The 8,261-nt window shown below is 44.6% G+C and overlaps 1 non-coding gene across 1 annotated transcript; it reads left to right on the top strand.

Moving 5' to 3' along the window:
- The first annotated feature begins 3,144 nt into the window (after positions 1–3,144).
- On the top strand, positions 3,145–3,308 carry LOC115354797 (U1 spliceosomal RNA). Its single transcript, XR_003927800.1, has one exon. It is a non-coding gene; the product is annotated as a U1 spliceosomal RNA (small nuclear RNA).
- The last annotated feature ends 4,953 nt before the right edge of the window (positions 3,309–8,261 follow it).

Below are 8,261 nucleotides of genomic sequence, written 5' to 3'. Positions count from 1 at the left end.
TGCTCCAGCTCATCGAGGTCGTATCATTAGGGAACTGCTGCTGGAGACTGGGGTACCTCAAATGGAGTGGCCTGCACTTTCTCAGACCTGAATCCCATAGAAAACCTATGGGATCAGCTAAGTCGCCGTGTAGAGGCTGGAGCTCTGTACCCCAGAACCTCAATGTCCTGAGGGCCGCCCTTCAAGAAGAGTGGGATGCCATGCCTCAGCAGACAATAAGTCGACTTGTGAACAGCATGAGACGTCGTTGTCAAGCTGTAATTGATGCTCAAGGGCACATGACAAGTTATTGAAACACTGACATTTTTTGTTGTGGTATATCCACCACTGTTGTTGGCTTTTGTTTCAAGAAATTCTTTGAGATGAGGAAATCACCAGTGTATGCTTCTACTTAAATGGCCTACTTTCATGATAAATCACTGTAGCGTGAACTTTTTACATTTTCCACCCAAAAGCCAAATATCCCTAACTTTTTGTGAGTAGTGTATATCTTATGTGAGGGGAGTAATACTGCAGTAACACTAGCGGTGGGCGCCGCTAGTGGGCGCGGCTCCTTCTCCTTCTTCTCTTTGTCCTTCTCGGCGTTGTCATCGTCGTCCTCCTCCTCCTCGCCGTCGCGCTCCCCATCGTACTCTTCCTCCTCCTCCTCCTCCTCCAGCCCAGCCTCCTCAATTAGCTCTCTAACTGCCTGGTCTTGTGTACCATTTCCTCCATTTCCCTTTTGTTTGGCTGCCTTCAGTTTGTTGGCAAAGGACTTTGGGCAATCTCTGAAGAGGTGGTTTGACTCTCCACAGAAATTGCACCTCCTGCCATTGGTGCACTCCTCAAAGGTGTGCCCACTTTCTCTGCACTTTCCGCATATAATTTGCTGACATGCTTCTACCAGGTGACCATGCTCACCACACTTGCAGCAGAGCTTGGGTTATCCCTGGTAGTGGATATAGCCCCTGTTATCTCCCAGGACTACAATGGATGGCAGATGCTTCTGGAAGCCTTGGGGGTCCGGCTATTGCTGAATGGGGACCCTCCAAGCACAGTTCCAGGTGCCATCCTCATCCCTCACTTTGGTAGCTTGGCCTTTAACTGTGCAATATCTACCCAGCCACTAACAAATGTCATCTGCATTCACCGTCTCATTGAACATTCGGACAATAACTGTTTTAGAAGCATTGTCAGTCAGTTTCTCCACATTGAAAGCAGCAAACTGGGTTTTGGCATTTTCAAAACGTGTCCACAAGTCCCTCAAAAGGACGGCAGATCGAAAACTAATGTCAAATCCTTTGTTAAATGGCAGTGTCAATATACAATCCAGGTCATTTGGGGAAAGGTTCAAGGCTTTTTGGATGAGCTTCCGGGAGAAGTCAAGTCTCGACATCCCCATCAGCTTCCCATCTTTTTCTAAAAAAGTAAAACGGACACTGGGTGCCTCCGCATGCCAGCATGGTTGGCTTTAAAACTAATTTTAAAGGAAATTAAAATCTCCACTTCCCAATAAATAACAAGAATAAAAAGGTCCTAAAATACTAAAAAAAAAAAAAAAAAAAAAAAAAAAAAAAGTAAAATTATAAAAAGCAAAAAATTAAAAATCACTTACCTTTTATTCTTTGGCTTAGTCAAGGTGTTAGTCCGGCAGAGTACAGGTAAAAGGTCCTCTGAGCCAATGAAATCCTGAGGATTAAAGATTTGCAACTACAAAAAAGTTGAAACACTTTACAACAGGAATATATGGAATCTCCTCCCAAGAGTTGGTAATCACCAATGCCACAAAAAGGCAAGGATTTACCACCAGAAGGAAGCAATCGCAATCTTAGCCAAAAGGCCGAGAAGCGATAACTCTCACACCCTCAGAGGGAAGGGCCCCTCTCCCGGACAGGTCACTCCCGCGGACGGTTTGGACCTCACACCACACGCTTGAACCACATGTCAGCAAATGGCACACAAAGCACAGCCACTAGCCAAGGACTAACAGGCCATATCATTGCAGGAAAAGAAAGCATTTAGCCAATGCATCTTCTGGACCCCTGCGCATCACGTGGTGCGTTAAAGTCCAGTAGGAAAATAGGAACATCTGGGGAATCAAAGTGGAACACTGAACCACCAGATCACAAGCCAATAGCTCACCTCCCACAAATCAAACGCAGCTGTATATGACTCTAGTGGACAATAGAGCCAACTGCAAAACACCTCTCTTCACAGGAGATGCTGAGGTCCCCACCTCCTTCAATGTAGAGGGTGATGTATTGTGTTGCTTTTTTTCCCACATTCATAACCACCACCCCAAAAATTGCACTAAACCAGCTGTTTTAGTCAAACCTCTGCTACGGGGAAAATGTAGGCCAAATGGGAAAACGCTGGGACGGTATCTGTTTTAAGGACCATGACCTCTCCACCACATATCAGTTTTCTCCATTTCCATGATGACTAGATCTATACTCTTAAATCAAGTCAAATGTCAGAACCAAACAACTAATCACGTTCATAAACATTCATCCTCACTTAAAGGCAATCAAACTATTGTTTCAGGGATATGACGGCTCCAGCACTTTACACCCAGCAGCCACACGCTGACTGGACTCTGCCCAGCGGCACAACTGGCCCAGGCTGCTTTTTCCTCCAGGCCTTTCTAAGCAGACACAAATGGCTGAGCAGTCACAGCTGGAAGTGACCAGTTGTTGTTGCCACTTAGGAAGTGGGATGGAACGTGGATGGATACACAGGAGGAAACAGAAAAAACGTGCACACACACACACATGCGGCTCTACAGCCATAACAACCTCTCACATCAAAAACAAACTATTAGTTTGGGTACATAGATGCACTGTATAAATCTTAGGCTGAGGATTACATGTGAAACTTTTTCATGCAATTTGGTGGCAATTCACAATTCAACCTTCTCAATGAAATAATTGAAACTCTTAGTGAGCCTTGGAACAGCAGGGATGTAGAGTGGATGTGAAGTGATGTTCCATGCTGTGTGTGATGTGATGTGATGTGATGGTGTGTGTGTGATGTGATGTGATGTGGTGTGATGTGATGTGATGTGAGGGTGTGTGTGTGTGTGTGTTGTTTTGTTCCACTGTGCCAGCGTGAGCCAGAGTGGTGTGTGTGTGTGAAGGGGGCTCCAGCGTGCGTGTTGGTGACTTCATACTTACCTGGCAGGGGAGATACCATGATCAAGAAGGTGGTTCACCCAGGGCGAGGCTCAGCCATTGCACTCCGGCTGTGCTGACCCCTGTGAATTCCCCAAATGTGGGAATCTGGACTGCATAATTTATGGTAGTGGAGGACTGTGTCTGCGCTCTCCCCTGGTCAGCGTTCTCCCAAGAGAACAGCCTTAAGGCTGGCACACACTACAGCAGGGCCGGAGTGGGACTCATTTTCAGCCCTGGAGTTTCATGCCTCAGACCGGCCCACTTTAGATCACAACCTATTATTTTTAAAATCAAAAAATATAAAATATAAATATATCACTACTATCGTTTGGGCATAGAAAGTGGTTTTTTGGAACTAATGCTTGCTTGTTCACACACTCTGTTACAACAGCTCACCTGTTCCTTCCATACTGACAGGAGCAATCCCCCCATCACTACTGGCTCCTGGCTCTGCTTCTGACACCAAATCACATTTTAAAAATTGTCATAATTCTCAGCACAAATCTCCCCTTTTTACAAAGCCTTCTCATCAATTCAGGTCAGTTTCATTCATGTAGTGCTGAATCATCTAGCATCTCAGGACACTTTTCATATAGAGCAGGTCTACACCATACTCTTCATTATATTAATTCTAATAATATTCACTCAGTGAACAATTCTACCTGCCCACTCTGGACTTGTGGGCTCATGCCTGGTGCTTGGTGCTGGATCTTGCTTCTGACTCTGAGGGGCTACAAGACAAAGTTTCCCAGTTATGTGGCGTCAAATCATACTATTATTTAAATTCAGGGCTGCCCCTGGCCAAATTGGGGCCCTAAGCGGCATTTTATTTGGAGGCCCCCACACCCCCGGCTGAATCAAAAATTTCCGGATTTTTGGCCTGACACCTCCCACCGACCACACAATCCCAGATGTATAATAGGAATAAAATGACGGCACAAAGACGTTTCATTAAACTTGACAAGCTTTATTAGTAAGAACAAACTGTAACTGTAACTGCAACTGTAAGTGGAATAAGCAGTACTGTATGCGTCAACTAAAAAAAATAACTTCAAACTAGAATAAATAAAAAAAAATCTGAGTCACAAATGTCATCAATTAAAAAAATAATTTCAACAAAAGATGTTTTTCTAAAAAAAAAAAAAAAAAAGTACCTTAAACCTGACAAATATCTGAAAGCAGGTCAGTGAACTAAACAAGCATGTGTGTTATGAATTAAATAAATTCAATTCAAATAGCCTTAAACTGATCTTCTTTACTGATGCATAGATTGATAGGCTATAAACTTAAGCTAATATACGACCACCACCTGGTCACTTCACCGCTCCTTTTTCACAGAGGTGAATAAATATGCCGACATTAACAAGAAATTCAAGAAATGGTAAGAGGGCTGCTGGAAGATGTCACCTCCAGGCCACATTTAGACAGAGACTTACAGTAGTCTCTCTTCTATCTCATCATGAGGAGCAGCTGAGGTGTTCATGTGGAGCCACAAAGTTTTACTTTGTGGCTTCATCTGGAATCTGGAGCACTCTTAGTTGCTCCAGATTCAAAATTCCTCTTAGAAGCCATCTCTCTCCTCACCTGCAGCAGTGTCGGTGCATCTGACCGCTGATTGGTTAGATGCTGATTGCTGTCAATCATTGCAGCGACTTGTGCTCAGGTGTCAGATTACAGGTCTCTTTTTTCTCTCCTCCTGGCTTAGGCTGACTTGGTGATCTAGCCTCGCGGGCATCGCGCATGCACCGCCGGCAACGTGCGCACCATGCTTGCGGGCAAAATGAGGCCCCTCGTGGATCGTGAGGCCCTACACAGCTGCGTGTTCTGCATGTAGGGAGGGGCGGTCCTGTTTAGATTATATAACGTTATGTTATATGTCACAACGCCACACAGTTTATTGACTTGATAATTAATTAACTTGAACGGTGGTTTGCAGGCAAAGTTCAACATCTTGCCTTACCCGTTTCATCGTCCTCATTTGTCGTTTCAAACCACGAGCTCGTTTTAGTGAAAAAGTTGCCAATATTAGCACATTTGGCTGCATCTGTTTCCAGAGCTTTCCTCTTTTTAATTCTTGCCTTCTCTGCGCCACCCTTGCTCTTTCTATTTTCCATCTTTCTAACACCACTGACTGGGTGCATGGACGTGTTACGCCAGGGTGCGTCTGCAAAATAAAAAAAAATTTAAAAAAAGCTGCCAGTGGAGGCGGAGGCGGCCCAGGGACAGCGGTAAGCAGCATGGGTGATCAACCCACTACCATGACTGAACACCCCCCCAAAAAATAAAAAAATAAAAAAAAGTGAACACCGGCCCTCCCGGCCCAAACATCAGACCGGCCCACCGGGAATTGTCCGGGCCTCCCGATTAGCCACTCCAGGCTTGCACTACAGGATTCTTCAAACCTTCACAGATTTAGAGACCACACACTTGATGATAACAAAAGACAGATCGCACAAGATCTGTGTCTTCTGATCTTTTAGTGTGTGGTGTGCACCACGGAGCACACCACACACTAACCGATTCTTCAGCAGAGCATCAGGTTCTTCACACTCAATATTCCAAATCTCGCGTAGTCAAATGTGACTTCAGTGTAAACAAACATGGCGGACAAACACCGGCGCCAAAATCCACAAAAAAGGTACAGAAATGAAAATTATCGAAAACCTAAATGCCACTGTGTGTCATCTAGCCAATGACAGGCAGAATAATAAGAATCACTTCATTGCCATGGTTAACAGCAAAGTGCCCTCTTGTCCGAGAAGGGAATTGAACCTTTAGTCTCATGCATGGCAGGCGGAGACACTATCCGCTCTGTCAGCGGGAATTATATGCTATGCCTACGGTTTGGTCTCATTTTCTATTCATATTGAGAAAAATCTGCAAAGTCCGATCGGTTTGAAAATTGTCAAGCCGCTTTTTCTCCACAAGACGCACATTTTTCTTATAGGATAATAAAATAATAATAATAACAAAAAATAAAGGTAAAAAAAAAGGGACAAAAAGATGTTTAATATTTGTGACCAGAAATCCTGTAGCCTGGTGTGTGGAAATCCTGTAGTGTGCGGCAAGCAAAAAGACAGAGCAGCCTGCTCGGTTTAAGTCCGCATCAGTTAGCTCAGTTATAGCCTAGTAACGGCGCATTTTATTGTCAGAAAAGGTAACGGCGTTGTAACGGGGGAAACAATATACATATACATATACATATACATATATACGTATATATATATATATATATATGTATAGGTATAGATATAGATATATATATATATATATATATATATATGTGTGTGTGTGTATATATATTTGATTACTCATTACTGCTAAAAATAACGCTGTTTATTTATAACGCCGTTATTCCCATCACTGGACATTACACATTGTGCGTGCTCGGCTCCTCTCGGAGCGCCCCACACACTACAGGATTTTTAGTTGCAAATATTAAACATGTTCATTATTTACAATCTCTCCTTCTGAGGCCTTCCGAGCGGATCGGACCGGACAAAATCACTCTTAACACACCCCACACCACAGGAAAATCAGACCCGATGACGTTTTCAAACATCAGACTTTGCTGGCTTTGATTGGAAGGGGGAGATCGGGACAAAAATCGGCCCGATTATCCTGTAGTGTGTACCAGGCATTACAGATACACACGCCACAGCTTGCCCAAAGCACAGCCTTATACATCATGCACACTAGGCCAACAAACATCAGTGCACATTTCTACTTCTTCTACTTCTTATCGTTTCACATGCTTGGTATTCTTCTCTTAACCATTTCATCAACCGCATTTGCCTGCCACTCACATACGTACAAGTCAAAACATGTAGGACTGGAGATTTCTCTTCAGCACAATACTAGCTCCATCTTTAAATTGGAGCCTGTGTGATCGCGCTATTTGTCGCTGAAAAGGATTCAAGGTCAGCCCTGCATCAGCCGGTGATTGGTCCTCCTCACCATCTGAACTAGCTCTGCCCTCTGCCCGCATCACCTCGTCCTCGCCTGAGCTCTCCGTTGATGAGGCTGTTACAGGCCCTTCCCCTTCTCCCGCCTCACCCGACTCCTCTACTTCAGTCACAGGATTTGGCAGGAGATTTGAATTTGCTTGTCTTGTCTGCCTTTTCCTCCATTTTCATTTTGTTTGGCTGCCTTCAGTTTGTTGGCAAAAGACTTTGGGCAACCTCTGAAGAGGTGGTTTGACTCTGCACAGAGGTTGCGCCTCCTGCCATTGGTGCACTCCTCAAAGGTGTGCCCAATTTCCTGGCCATTGCTGGATGGGGACTTTGTCAACTTTACAAGAAGAACGGCATCTCCAGCCAGCAGCTATGAGCCCTGTGACATCATCATCTATGATGACATGATGGTTTATGATGTCATAGGGGGGCTTTGTTGGCAGCCATGAGCCCTGTGACATCATCATCTATGATGACATGATGGTTTATGATGTCATAGGGGGCTTTGTTGGAACACTGGTGCTTTTGTGTTTATTCAAGCTTTACAACGGCGGCAAATGGAGGCCTGCTGGAGTGGGTGATGTCACAGCCTTCTGACCAATCAGCTATCAGTATTCAGTGATGACCTCATCTCTGAGGTCAGGCAGAGCCTATATAGGCAGGGGCCTCTCCTCACCTCATTTGGTCACATGCACATCTCCTCCCACTCTCTGTAGTGTTTTAAAAACCGTAGGCTGCATGGGGACCCTCCAAGCACAGTTCCAAATGCCATCCTCATCTCTCACTTTGGTAGCTTGGCCTTTAACCGTGCAATATCTACCCAGCCACAGACAAATGTCCTCTGCATTCGCCGTCTCATTGAACATTTTGACAATAACTGTTTTAGAAGCATTGTCAGTCAATTTCTCAACATTGAAAGCAGCACGTCATTACATCCGCTGATGTAATGACGTGGCTCGGATTTGGTTCCGCTTGGCTCTTGGCCGGTGGAAAAGCAAACCGGTTCTTTGTTGGAACCAGTTAAGCACTGGTTCTAGCACCAGCTCCGAACTAGCACCAGGTGCTTTTGGTGGAAAAGGGGCATCAGTAGCTTTTTAGGCTTTTCAGACTTAGTTGTGCTTGGAGGTGTAATGTAATGGTGTTTATAATGTATTGT

Source organism: Myripristis murdjan, chromosome 22 (genome assembly GCF_902150065.1).
Source record: "Myripristis murdjan chromosome 22, fMyrMur1.1, whole genome shotgun sequence".
Taxonomy (NCBI): domain Eukaryota; kingdom Metazoa; phylum Chordata; class Actinopteri; order Holocentriformes; family Holocentridae; genus Myripristis; species Myripristis murdjan.
Note: the sequence above shows the minus strand (reverse complement) of the source record. Positions and strands in the feature narration are given on the sequence as shown.